This window comes from Nomascus leucogenys, chromosome 4 (assembly GCF_006542625.1).
Source record: "Nomascus leucogenys isolate Asia chromosome 4, Asia_NLE_v1, whole genome shotgun sequence".
NCBI classification, from domain to species: Eukaryota; Metazoa; Chordata; class Mammalia; order Primates; family Hylobatidae; genus Nomascus; species Nomascus leucogenys.
This window is the reverse complement of record NC_044384.1, coordinates 8,057,828-8,073,397: the sequence shown is the minus strand read 5'-3', so window position 1 is coordinate 8,073,397 and position 15,570 is coordinate 8,057,828.

The following is a 15,570-nucleotide window of genomic DNA, read 5'->3' as shown; positions in this document are numbered from 1 at the left end:
TAGGTAGAAGGGCAATTGCAGATGCAGTTTTGCATAGAAAGTGCTTTTCCTTCCCTGCTTCCCTCCCTCCCTCCCTCCCTCCCTTCCTTCCTTCTTTCCTTCCTTCCTTCTTTCATTTCCTCCTCCCTCCCTCCCTCCTTCCCTTCCTTCCCTTCCTTTCCCTTCCCTTCCATTTTCCTTCCTTCCTTTTTTTTCTCTTTTTCTAAGCATTTTTCTTCAGTAAACCCTGATTAAAACATAGGGTAGTGTAATTCGTATTATGCTTTCACTTGATCAGGAATACATTGTCTGTCTTTGGAGATTCTGTTCATAAACGAGTACTTCTAACTTGTAAGTGAAAGTGCAATCAAAGATCTACAGATTTCCTTACATATCAATTTTGAGCCTAAGCAAGTCATAAATTGGAGCTGTCTATATCCCTGTGAGAAAAATAGGGACTACAGTTACTTTCTTCATTTATTGAGGAAGTGATTGTCATAAACAGGGTCTTCACTTTTTTTATTCACATACTTTATGCATTATTTTGATGTAAGCATTTGAATTTCCTGCCCCGGAGAAAACATTTTAGTGCTTTATATCAAAATATGGAAGGGAAATATTTACTCTGCTATGCATTTTTGTTTTATGTATCCCTTGGCACACAAAAAATACTTTTTACGATGTTTTTCCATTAATGTGTTGGTTTTAGGAAAGATGAAGTTCAGCAACCATTTTTCTTTCCGCTTTGATTCATACATTCTCTAAGGCTCTTGCTTCTTAATGCAAGGTGTATTGATATACTGATTTAATATAGCAACATCCTTTATTGAGATATATCTCTGTAATGCCATTGGGAGCAATGAACCAGCTAAGACACTTGCAATATTAAAATCAATTAAAGTTTAAAAAAAATGTTAAATTGCATTGTTATGATGGAATCAATTTGAATAAATGGCTATTGAGCAATTAAGGAAGAAAAAATACACTGGGATTTCATGTTTCTCTTGCCTTTTTAGCCCAGAATATGGTTTTTGTATAAGCATTACCAATGTCTTCTATTAAAGGCTGAAGTAAACTTTTCTCCAAAAGTGATGGCTTAACCTTCCATACCCATGTTTAATTATACTTTTAAAGGCTTTCAAATTTTAAATTGTCTAAGCCCCTGTTGCTAATTTTATATCTTAGAGAGGCACATTGACATCTGAGGGCACTAGGGTACAATGTAATGCATTAGTATAAGAGGAAAGGACAAATGCTACGCTCTAAATTATTGTTAAAGATTTTAAAGGTGAAGGAGATGCGTCATAATGGGAAGAACTCCTATTTCCTTCTCTTTTCCTTCAGAAACTTCAGGTATTTTAAAATGTTAACATTTCTCCATAATAACTCCAAGTCATTATTAGTGTGAGTAGTAGATATGTACTAATTATATAATGGGATTTAAATAAATTATCTATGGGTGACTAGTATTACACTGAAGGTGAAGGTGGGTGAATTTTTCTTAATGCTACTTAAAAACAGAGTACTTAAAAACACATGGAAAAGCAAGAGTACCTGAGAATATTTACAAGCATAAAAGTGTGTGGGGTGGAGGCCTATGCAAACTGTAAAACGGGAATTGAGTGTTTGTGTACTGGGCTGTCAGCAAAGTCATTGAAAGGAGTTTACACCTCACCTAGAATTTCAGTCTTGTGTATGATTTAAATAATGAGAGGACAACATAGATATAGAATGGTCCTCAATGCTCTGCCATTATTAAAACATAGAATATGGTTTGCCTGTAAATTGTTCAAATTAAATGGAGGATGCACCATTTAAGAGAAGAGTTCTTAGTCAGTAAATTCCAGACACAGTCACGAGGATCCCCCACACGCTCGGTATAGTTGAATTTTTTTTTCTTCTCATTGTTGCAACTATAATCTGACGATGGGTCCCTTCTCTTGAGGTTAGAGTTAAGCATCAAGATGGCACTGGACCTTAAAATCTTCCGTCTACTTTATAAAAACACATATGGAGGACGGAGAGTGCTACTTATTCTATGTTTACTGTAACTAAATTGGGAAAGATAATTTGAAGCAGTGCATGATGCACAGATAGGAATATGCCGGTGCAGTGATTTCACCAGCAGTCTAGAAACTTTTCACTAGGACGACAGAAGTGTGGGAAAAAAACGGAAAATAGAGATCTAGTAGAAAAAAATTGGCTCTAAGTAATTATTGATAGATCAATGGAAGGGAGAGGAAAAAGCATGTGATGAAGGATCTAGGAATTTCAGATACGTAAAGGATAAAGGACAATGTCAATGATGGTTATAAGACAGTTCATAAGTATTGATTGCTGTGATGTGGACACTTAGGAGTTTAGCACCAAGACGTACAACTGATAACAAGATAAATATTAGCAGATGTCCTGAAGAGCACTTAAAAATATAGAGGTACATCTACAAACACACAAAATGAGGAGGAGCAGTGTATTCACTGATTTGAAGTTTATAGTCAAAAAGTAAAATGTGTCCAATTGATTCAGGATAAATGAATAGCCAAATAGTTAAGCACTATATTTGAAGAATTAAAAACAATCAGATATTGGGAAAATTTAGAAGTATTACCAAAGAAGAATTAATATGGATTATCCCAGAACAATAGAATGTGTGAAAGAAATTATGAGAAAAGAAATTTTTAAAAGGCACATGGGGGAGAATAAACAAGTCAGGTCAAAAGCTGCAGTCTCACTGACAGTTTAGGTCCTGAAAAAACACTCATTCTTTCTTAAAAAATAGAGAAGATGGGGATGCTTTCCAAGATAATGAAAACTACTTATCTGTCAGCTGAATTCTTGAATACTTAATTTAGATTAGGGGATGCAGTTATTTTTGTTTGTTTTCTATTTCTAATTTTCCCCTCTCCTTACGAATGCAAATATAGCTCTAAGTCTACAAAATGCAAAAGGCTTCAAAAAATGAACGAAACCTGATTGTGTACAACCAGAATTAAAATTTAACATGCAAAAATTTATAAGCGTATTTAAAAGTCAATCTGTTTCATGAGGATACAGATTAATGACATCAATATCCCTCACTTTCGCACAGATAAGCTATTATATACTTTTATCTTTAGACTAATTATTTTTTATTGTGATTTTAGTACAGTTTTCTTCACATGCCTTTTCATATTTACTTCATCCTGTCTTTTGCTAAGTGAATTCACTTTTATATTATGTAAATTATAGTGGGACCGTGTGTTGTTTCCTATTCTGGGACAACGAAATTTCTTTTTTTTCTCATTTTGAGTTTATTTCAGTTTTATACTAACATCTTGTTTTGTACCAGTTTTCATGCACTTGTCATATATTCTAGGATCTTTGAAGAGCAACACAAATAATTGTAAATATTTGAAGGAGTAGAGACAATATACATCATTTTCCACATAGTTTTGTTGAACAAACTTTCAGATCAAATGTGGTTTCTCCTGAAAATCTTAAGTCACAAATATTATTTCACCTATTAGTCATTCCTACAGTAGTATATTTGAAATGAGCTTTAAAAATACTCTAAAAAAAAATACTCTAAGTACTAATAAAATTAAAACAATGTTGAAATCACTTTGTGTGAACAAATTTACTAAATCAATAGGAAATGTTTTTTCCCAAGTGAGAAGAAAATTTGTAAACTTGAGAGAGAAAAATCTCTTATTCTAGCCTCACATACAAAAAAATTGTTCTTTATTTATCTTCTTTACTCTTATATAAAATCTCCTGTCTATAGCTACAACTACAACTTTCCATGTATACAGATGTGGTAATGGGTACCTATATAGAGAAATACACATAGATATATACATGAATATATATGTCTACATATAGCTATTTATTAAAAATTGGTACTTTTATTAAATAATTTTATTATACAAAACTAGTGAATATAGGCGAATATGTTCTTTTCTGTTTTCTTCTTGAAATATAACAAAATATGTCCATATTGTGACATTTTATAACAGGTATATGATAATATAAAAATATATAAAATTTTTAAAAAAGAAAAGCAGTCTATGGTATGACTGAAATAATACTGTCCGTATAATATGGGGTATTCTTATTGATTTAGTGACTAAGAACTAATGATGATCATGCAAAATTTTTGTGAAAAAGAATAGGTCACAAACAGAGCTCAAAATATGTATTAGACATATCTAATTTAGACTATGTAAATGAGCTGTATTTTTGCACTCATAGAGATGTCTAACATATAAGTAGAAAGGTTCCCTGAATCTGTCCTGCACGTGTCTGAATCTTCAAATAAAATTATTTATTTAAAGATGTTCTTTCTTTGTCCTCTGTGTTTTTAAAAAATCTATTATTAACAAATATCTTTTCATGCTAAATCAAAAGGCATTGTGTTTAAATTTTGGTCAAGATTGAAAGATTTTTCTAAATTGGTTTTAGAAGAATTTGTTTCCTTAAATATTGAGACTTTTAGTACAAAAACTTTCAGTTTCTCTTGATTTATCTCCCTTATTGTATTTCCTATTACTTAGTAAAGCTTTGTAGAGTACTTCAGCTAGCACTTGTACATTTGTGACAAAGAGTAAATAGTTTCACATTACTATTCAGATATGCAAAGAAAATAAAGAAAATATAGCATGCTTATGTTTTAGTGACTAAGTTAACCTTGCCCATAACCTCCTGCACCCTAAACTGAGATAGGTCTTAAATTGTCCATTATATTTCTCTTTAAAATGATCATTTTTGATGATGAACATATCATATTGTCAATTATGCTTCATTTAAATGAAATATCTATCTATACGTATCTGATTTTGCGCACTTCCATCGTTCCAGTGTAAAATGTCCAGTCTTCTGTATTGTTTTGTCCTCTTCTTCCTCTGCTCTGTGATGGCATCAGGATGTGGGTTATGGTATGACACTAACCAAACAATGAGGTTACCAGGGAGCAGAGGCACAAAGCTGCTTGTTGTTTCCTAGACTCTTGTTGGTTTCCACTGTGTGCATCATGTTCTGGTTTCTGGACTTTCACTGGGGTGCTGCTGTTCCCCTCTGGCCTCTTCAGCCATGTGGTTTTGCATCGTGGCTGAACATAGCATCCAGTCATTGTCCCTAGTTACCAATCTTCTGCTGGCTGGTGCTCTTCTTAGAGACAGTAGGATTTGTCCTACTTATCATGCCTGCCAGCAACTCTGCTTCCTCTCACAGAGTTCAGCGACCCCCCACATCTGATGAAACATGGTAAACTACATATCTAAGTAGCTTAACCAACTCCAAGTAGGATAAAGAGATCCACGTCCAGATACATCATAGTACAAATGTTTACAGCCAGAGACAAGGAGAAAATATGAAGACAGCTAAAAGATAAATAACAGGCCATGTAAATGGGAACCCCAGTAAGAATAATAGATAATTTTATATCAGAAATAAAGGTGGACAAAAGGCAATGATATCCAGCAAAACTATCTTTCAAAAATGAAGACAAACAAAACTAAGATAAACAAAACTAGGAAAAATTATTGCAGCAGACCTGCCTCAAAGAAAACTTCAGGCCAAAAGCCAGGAAACTAAACAATAATTCACATACACATGGAAAACAAACCAGGACAATGAACCCTATAAAAGTAATTACGTGATGATAAAAGCATAAAATGCACGTCTTCTCCTTCATTCTCTTAACTTATTTTAAAAAGCAAATGCATAAAATAATATATAAACTTACACTATTGGGCCTATAACATAGAAATGTGTCTTAATCTGATCTATACCATGCTAAAATTCATAGATTGAGTAGCTTATAAACAACAGAGATTTATTTCCTACAGGTATGGAGGCCATAAAGTCCACAATCAAATAACTGGCCGATTTGGTGCCTGGTGAGTGCCTGATCCCCAGTACATAGACTAATAGTTTTGCTATGTGCACATATGGTCAAAGAGGTCAAAAAGCTCCTATGGGTCTCTGTTTTATAAATGTATTAACCTCATTTATGAGGGCAGAACCCTCGTGACCTAATCAATCTACCAAAGGTTTCATCTCCAAATTCCCTCACACTGGGGTTTAGGTTTCAACATACGTATTTTGAAACGACACAAACATTCAGCTTATAGAATAATGTAGTATATTTGACAATAACAGCACAAAGTGAAAGGCAAAGGGGTATTGAAATACTAAATAAAGCTACATGGTACACTGAATCAACAGAACTAAAGAAGGGAACTAAGAATGGCAAAAATTATCGAGATATAGTATTATTTGGCCACCGTTATTAAAATTGAAAAACATTTGAATCTTCCATCAGTTTTCTTAATGATTAATGAAATATAGACAGGGCTTCTTATCATGGAGACTTCAGTTGATTAAATTCAATTTTATGAGTAGTTGAAAAGGAAGAAAGACAGGTAGATGACAAATAGATAAATACAAAATAGATGGATAGTAAGAAAAATGTTTTTCCTAATTTTCAAATCTAGCATTTTTTTTTTGAGACAGGGTCTCATTCTGTTGCCCAGGCTGGAGTGCAGCAGCATGATCATATCAAACTTAGCATTTTTAAAATCCAGATATTGATTTTGTCCTAAGTAGTTTGTTGCCCTGTTGATAATACAGTTGTTTTTGTTTGCTTTTTTAAAAAGGCAAATATTGAACAACTACTCTGTTCATGGCCATATGCACGGTTTTGGAGATTAGAAGTGAATAGGATATTGACACACAACATAGAACTGAATTTTATCGCTGGTCTGAAGGTAGACTTTGGTAATAGTAATAAAGGCGTAAGTAGTGCTAAATTTACTCAGAACTCATTTTGATTCTGCTTTGAAGAATGAATTATAAAAATGATTCCCACTTTTGATATTTAATTGTCCCTGTGAAACCTGAGCAACTGAAAAACACAAGAGTCGCTCAAAAAGTAAACATCGGCCACTAAAAATGGGGATATTTTTTAGGAACAGAGCTTATAAAAGAATAATCTTTCTTTACCCTTTCATGAATCTTTCAGTCAAACAAATAAAAGTCCAAGCTAAAAAAATCCCCAAAGCTTTACTATGCGAGCACCATGCAAGAGTGTCAATTCTAAGTCTCCATTCCACAGTTCTCTGGCTCTATCACAAGGGGAGCAAAGGCTACATTATATCTTTATTTTTTATTTTATTTTACATTTTTTGGAACCAAGACTCGCCCTGTGTCACCCAAACTGGAAGTGCAGTGGCACGGTCTCAGCTCACTGCAACCTCCTCCTCCCAGGTTCAAGAGATTCTTGTGTCTCAGCCTCCTGAGTTGCTGGGATTACAGGCGCACACCATCATGCCCGCCTGATTTTTGTACTTTTATTAGAGATGGGGTCTCAACATGTTGGCCAGGCTGGTCTTGAACTCCTGACCTCAGGTTATCCTGCCCGACACAGCCTCCCAATGTGCTGGGATTACAGGCGTGAGCCACCGTGCCTGGCCTATATCTTTCTTTCTTTATCTGCTACGTCTGTTTACTTATAAAATCTGTTTGTACAGGTGCAATGTCCTATTTATCTTTCTCATCTAACTGTATTACAGATATGACTTAGTGTATGCATTTACTTCAATGCCTGTTCAACGGAGAAAGGACAGAAGGTTAGGGGAGATGATAGAAAAGTGGCTGAAATATGCATACATCAGCTCCTTATATATTGTGCCCTCGTTCTTGAAGCCCAAGGAAAAGAATAATCTATTATGCATAAATTTCGTTAATTACAACCTTATCACTCAACATAAAAGTCATTGCACTTTCACTCAACATAAAAGTAACATAAATGTTTTACTTTTACTTAATATTAAGTAACTTCACTTCTAAAAGAGAGAATGGATGCTTTTCACCAAGTTCAACAAAATTTACTAAGAGAATGAAAAAAAATGAATGGAGACAAGGCTGGATGAATTAACAAATGTTAGCCTGAGTAAGCTTGTAACTTAACTTCCAAACAAGAACATTGTAGATAATGCAATGGAAATATTATTTAATCATTTCACTATGTCAAAAGGCATAAAATTGGGACTGCCTTGGGCTAACCCGATGGCCCTCGGAAAACTAGTAAATAGGACAACTTCACTTGTCAGTTCTAGAAACTTTGAACTCTTGATGTGAAGAGTCCATTTTTACACCATTCATAAAACATTAAATTCAACTTTAAGCATTTGATAAAAGTAGACTATTTTTTAAAGGGCTGAGTCACATATATTCAAAGATAGATTTTTTCTGAAATCTGAATTAATACAGAAACCAATTCAAGACATGTAAACCTATCCGGGTTATCAGTTAAGGCATGGAACATAAGAGATTAAACAAACTAGGTGGCATGCATATACACTGTTACTCTATTTAGTTAAAACATAGTACTTGTTCCTAAGCTTTTTTGTCAGATTACTTAACAGTTCCAACAGCATCATGTGGTATTAAATTCATACTTCTAAAAGGAATGCAGAGTTAATTTCACTGATACCATAACCTGAGAAGGAAAATTGTTTTAAAATAATTGAAAATTATTGAACACTGTCAATAAATGACAGTAGGCAATTTAATGCCGAGATACTCGGACATCAAAGAGAAGAACAAAAGGAAAAAAAAGAAAAGAAACCCAGAGACCTTTATAACTATAGATGCTGAATTGGCAGCATCTGTTTCTGCCAGTTGCTCATCACTGACCAACGTACAAGACAAAATTGGAAACACAATTGATATTGATAGGTGCTAGTCGCTGAAGGGGAATTGTGCTGCTTGAAGTAAATGATAAAGAAATTAAGGGAACAGCCCTAAAAGTACTACCTCCTCACCTCCTGTAGTGCTACATACAATTTTACAGAAGAGTTGTCCTTTGACTTAGAGTGGCTGAGTACCTTTCATATATGACTGAATGGAAATAATAGATTTTTCATTTTCAATTTACAAGTATCGGGATGGCATACACTTCAAAGAAAAAATATTCAGAAATATCACTCAACAGACAGGCTACTTATAAGTTAAAAGAGATGGTAATTATGACAAGAAAAATGTAGTCTGATTGAAAGATATAGGAGTGGTGTGAAGATGTCCCCTCAGAAGCATCTAAAGCCAGAGGGATAAACTTGCCCACAATGGTAATCAGTTGTCGCAGGAATCAAGAGCCAGGTGCTGTTTGGGCACTGAGAAGACACGAAATGGTGAAAAGACAAAACAGACAAATAACTTCTGTGTTCAAATAGAATAATAAAATAAGTAAATAATTAGAATAAAGAATGTGTCCTGCACACAAACAAGGGGTGAGGCAGTAAACATTTTTAAAAGAGCAGTCAGGAATAGGCTCAGTACAAAGCAGATATATGAACAAAATTCTCACCTAAAGAGATAACGAAAACAACCAGGCAGAGAGTTGAGGCTTTCTAGGCAAAGGGAACAAGAAGTAACAAATCCATGTGACAGATACAATCAAATACTAGGTGAAATCAAGAAGTAAGCTGCCAGCCTGGGTGCAGAGAAGTGAAGGAGAACGTGTGCATTCTTTTTCACACTGCTATGAATATACTACCTGAAACTGGTAATTTATAAAGGAAAGAGGTTTAATTGACTCTCAGTTCTGCATGGCTGGGGAGGCCTCAGGAAACTTACAATCATGGTGGGAGGGGAATCAGGCATGTCTTACATGGCAGCTGGTGAGAGAGTGTGAGCGTGCAGGAAAAACTACCACTTATAAAACTGTCAGATCTCATGAGAATTCACTAACTATCATGAGAAGAGCATGGGGGAAACTGCCCCATAATCCAGTCACTCCCCTCCCTCAACACATGGAGATTACAATTGGAGATGAGATTTGAGTGGGGACACAGAACCAAACCACATCAGGGAGAAAGGAAGTACTTGGTGAGGTCTTCAAGAAATTTCAGAAACTGGATTTGGCACTACATTGGAGTATTCTAACCAGAGTCCTGACAAAAGGTTATGTGCTTTAATTCAAAATATTCCTCAGTGCTATGTTAAAAATTAAACATAGAATGTATGTTTTAAATAAGAAAAAACCAGAAACCACCAGAAAGTTTTTGGATCATTCAGGAAAAGTGGAAATTTGCCTTACTAGATGATCTTGTTATACCAACCTTATTCTATGTGGTGATTTTTATACATTGCTGTTTCCTCCTTGTTAACATTTTCTCTCGGAATGGTTGGATCTCTGGTCATTAATGAGATAGTATAATATTTATAGTTTCCTGTACTGCTTTCTTCTGGTTTTTCTATTATTATACAAGACATATAAAACTAGTTTCAGATTTTTTCTTTTTTTATCTTCTGAAATAATTTATTAAAAATTGGAGTTACTTTCTCAAGTCTTTTTGATAAAAGTCACTTCTGAAATCATCTGAATTTTTTATCTTCTTTGTGGAAATATTTGAAAGGCTTGAAAACAATTTTCTATTTCAACCTGAGCCAGTTTTAGTAGGTTACAGTTTATAACATTTTAAGCATTTTATCTTATTTTAAATTTATTCACCCATTTTATAGCATTCTTTCCGTATATTTGATGTTTTACTTATAATCCTCCCTCTTTCCTACCTAATATTTTCTATTTATGTAAACATTTCCGTCTTATCATAATTTTATCTTGCCTATTTTATCTGTTTTCAAGCTTTTATTCTGTTGACCATTTTTTTACATATTTTCATATATAAATACATGTTTTATCTTAGTTTATCATTTTAATTTATGGTTTAATGTTGCTATTTTCTTTTTTCAAAATTATGTTAGATGTTTAGCTTACTAATATTTGGCCATGTTATTAAATAATCAAAAAATAATTTACTTCTATTTCCATATTCACTGCATCCCACAGATTCAGATAATGCAATTCTAATTTCTACTGATTTCTAGTACGACTCATTAAATATTTGAAATTAAGAAGTAACCTGTAGACTGTATGTGATGGTTCACACTTGTAATTCTAGCACTTTGAGAGGCTGAGGCGGGTGGAGTGCTTGAATCCAGGCATTTGAGACAAACCCCATCTCTATCAATAAATAAATAAATAAGTAAATAAATAAATAATAACCTGGTTTGTCTTATCCTAACATTTTCCAAATTAACATATAGGTTAACACAAGCAAAAATTACAAAATCTACAATGAGATACAACTATACATCTATACAAATGGCTTTTTAAAAGGAAAGAGACTATTGACATTATCAAGTTTTGGTGGGAATCCAAGACACGAAGTTCATACATCCTCGTGAATAATAATAACTTTACAGTAACTTCAGAAAGAAGTTTGGCAGTTTATAACATGATCATACATGTTCCCTGTGATCCAGCCATTCTACTCCTAGATAGTAGTTATGTATTAATTGGATATAATTATAGAAATTATAAATAATTATTAATCATAGAAATAAAAGCATATGTTCACACTAAAATATTCAGTGGATTTTTTGTTTGTTTTTGTTTTTTGAGATGTAGTCTCGCTCTGTCACCCAGGCTGGAGTGCAATGGCGTGATCTCAACTCACTACAACCTCCACCTCCTGAGTTCAAGCAATTCTCCTGCCTCAGCCTCCCCAGTGGCTGGGGATACAGGCACCCACCACCATGCCAGGCTAATTTTTGTACTTTAGTAGAGATAGGGTTTACCATATTGGTCAGGCTGGTCTCCAACTCCTGACCTCAAGTGATCAGCCCCCCTTGACCTCCTAAAGTGCTGGGATTACAGGCGTGAGCCACTGTGCCCTGCCTTCTAGTGAATTTTATAGTAGCATCATTCATCACCAGAAATTAGAAACAAAAAAGACCTTTTGAAGGTGAATAGATAAGCAATCTGCAGTTTATGACACAATAAAATATGACTCAGCAATAAAATGCGATTAAACTGAGTATTCAGACAACAAAATGACAAACAATTTTGCTTTTGCTGGTAAAGTAGCAAATTCAAAAGTCTAGACACTAAATAATTTTATTTATATGTCACTCTGGAAAGTCAAAATTACGGAAACAAAATGTCCATGCAAACTGTGAGACAGTATTGTTGGAGTGCATGCTTCAGTTTGTTTTAGTTTTACAGTAATGTATTAGTCAGGGTTCTCCAGAGGGACAGAACTAATAGAACATACCCATATATGAAAGGAATTTTATTAAGGAGGCAAAGTCCCTTGTTTGGTCATCTGCAAGCTATAACCTATCACAGGACACAGAAAGAAGCCTGAAAAGGAGGGAAGCCAACACTGCAGCCCTCAGTCTGTGGCCAAAGGCACAAGAGCCTATGGCAATCCACTGACATAAGTCCAAGTGTCCAAAGGCTGAAGAATCTGGAATCTGATGTTTAAGGGCAGGAGGAGCAGAAGGAAGCATTCAGCATGGGAGGAAGATGAAATCCAGAAGACTCAGCAAGCCAGCTTCTTCCACCATCTTCTACCTGCTTTGTTCTAGCCACGCTGGCAGCCAATGGTGCCCATCCACACTGAGGGTGGGCCTTCCTCTCCCTGTCCACTGACTCAAATGTCAATCTTCTCTGGCAATGCCCTCACAGACACCCAGAAATAATTCTTCGCCAGCTATCTAGGCATCCTTCGATCCAATCAAGTTGACACCTAATAGTAACCATCCCAAGTAACGAATTACCTCTTTTTACATGGTACCTCTACTATCCATGATAATTATTTTCCCTAAACATTGATTTGGTCTGGTACTGGAAATATTACATCAGCTATCTTTTGGTTTGTGTAAGCACCACATGGATCTAATATGTATCTAATATATCTACCAGTGTACTGTTGAGGTCACATGATCCAAGGTGAAGACAAAAGAAACAAAACTCTCTTAAAGGATTCAGGAGATTGAAACCCAACACTCACACATAAATTGAGGTCGCATGATCCAAGGTGAAGAAAAAAGAAACAAGACTTTCTTAAAGGATTCAGGGGATTGAAACCCAACACTCACATATAAATTAGTATCTGCTCACTTTCGCTAGACTGGAAACAGTAAACAGTCCTGGTGCATTGGGTGGAAGACTACTCAGTAAGTTCCTCCCTCAGTGGTGGAGTACTTCACTAAGTACTGCTGAAGAGATTAAGTTAATCATTTGGATTTAGAATGAATCTACTCTGTTTCTAAAGTTTAAATTCATAGCACTATGGAAATTCTCAAATTCAAAGAATACTACAGCTAGAATCCCTTCTCTAAATTACATTCACTTAGAAGGCGTTGGGGGAACGGACCACCTTGAGATGTACAGAAGATTCTTTTTTTTCTTTTGGAGACAGATTCTTTCTCTGTAGCTCAGGCTGGAATGCAGTGGCACCATCTCAGCTCACTGCAACATTCGACTCCCTGATTCAAATAATTCTTGTGCCTCAGCCTTCTGAGTAGCTGGGACCACAGGCGTGTGCCAGCACACCCGGCTAATTTTTTGTATTTTTGTTATAGACGGGGTTTTGGCGTGTTGCTTAGGCTTGTCTGGAACTCCTGAGCTTAGGCAATTCTCCTGAGTCCCCTCCCAAAGTGCTGGGATTACAGGCATGAGCCACTGCACCCGGCCGAGATGTACAAGAGACATGTTGAGTGACTCTCACAAGTAAGTGAGTTGCAGCCCCCACAGCAGCCACCGAGTTCTTGTAATTTAAACATGTCCCAGAACAGGTAACAGAATCTCATTGAATGCGGCATTTTGGTTATTACTTATTTGTCAAAGCTTTCTTAGTAAATCCAGAAATTTAAAATTCTCAAAAACTGTCTTTTCATATCTCATATCATCCCCAAATAATTTCAAGTTGTATGTGGTGGAGTGTAAGAATTGAGGGGGAATCAATATATAGCCTTTTTTTTTCAGGAATTTTATGTGTATTGTATAGTCTTCCATGCTGTACATATAAATATTACTTTTATCTCATCATTAAAATGACTATTTGTTGGTTATAATTCACTAGGTGAAAGTGATTCTCCTCAAACCTGTAAGTGTTATTTAGTTTTACCCTGTTTTATTGCTCGAAACATACATTATTGGTGAACTTATTAAAAACAACAGATCAAAAGAGAATGAATATAGGCAGGACAGTAAACAATGAATATAGGCAGGACAGTAAACAACGTCAGAAGGGATTTTTTTTAATATTATATGATCAAAAAGTAGATGACAAGATACTTAAATGTTTAATGTAAAAACTCTCTTAGGCAGTAGAATCCCATAAGCATTCACATGACAACAGAGTAAACAGAAAAGTTTGACTAGGAGAAAAAAGCAAGTTTCCTAAAAAAACTTTAAAAAATACAAAAAAAATTGAAAAAATACTACTAATTTATTATCACTGTGAGAATCTGTATTTTGGCTAACTTCTGAGTTTATGATATTCCTCTTGACTTGGTTTTGTAATATACTGGTGAATATGTAATATTACATCAAAGTGTAAAAAAAGTTTTTAAATCATTTACGTCATAATGGGAGAACTCTGATGGTTTCTGGCAATCAGACTACATCTCCCTAGCACATTTATTTACCTATATAAAGTAGAAGTAGAGATCGATTCTGAGGAGGGTAGGCACTGTGTTGCATCAGATGAGGCCTCTGAAAAATCACAAAGAAAGCTATACTTGAGCAAGCAGAAATGAATCATTTGTTCAAGCACAGAAGTTTTCAAGGGACTTGGGGAGAATAAGATTTTTAAAGTGCATTTAATCACAACTCAGCATTCTACCTTTTTTCTATTAGGTCCATCATCTTTAGATGGGGAATTACTGAGGATGTGAATCCAGATTAATTCTTCAACATTTGCAGTGGTCTCAAATCTGATCCTCAGTATGGTCAGCCCTTAATTGAAGGAGATGAGAGTATCTGTAAGGTTTTCAGATTTTTCATGCTTTGTTACAAATTGGTAATTAGCCAGTCTTTTTTCTTTCAATTTATCGCAGGTGTGTAGGAATAACATAATTGATGTCAATAGTCCTTATAACTACAAAGAATATTGCTATAACTTCTAAGTCTTCTGTGCCTATCAAATGACAAGGTTAACACAGAGCCACTGCATCCTCCTCCACCTGGTTTCTATTCTTATTCACCGCAGCTTTTGCTCTATCCCACCAGGATCTTGAAGCACAAGCTACAAACATTTTTCTTCCATCTAGGAAAATGGGTTGGCGATTTAGAATCCCACAATAGTTATTCACTGGCGATTGGCAACCCCCTGGATGATATAAACTTTCAGGCAGTTCAGCTTTTTTGCTCCTGTGGGTGAACCTGCTTGAAAAGACAGTATTGTAAAGAAAGTTGCAAGTGGAAGAAAGATGCAGAGACTGAGGAATTGATATGGAAGCTTGAGAAAGATATCCAAAGGGACCTAGCTGCAATCCTAACACTGCCAGGCTGCAGAGTCATCGTATCACATCGTATCACAGGTGTCGCTATGAAATGATTTATTGTTGAATATTCTTAACATATTTTTCCACAATTGGAGAGAAAAAGGAAGAACAAACACTCAATTAAGCTTCCTATTGGAATTGGCATATATTTTCCTTTAACTTTCACAAATCAAAGCAAACTGCATGTCATTAGCTAATACTAAACAGCTAATAGAAACAACATCTATACATAAAGAGGGTAAATTGATAAAA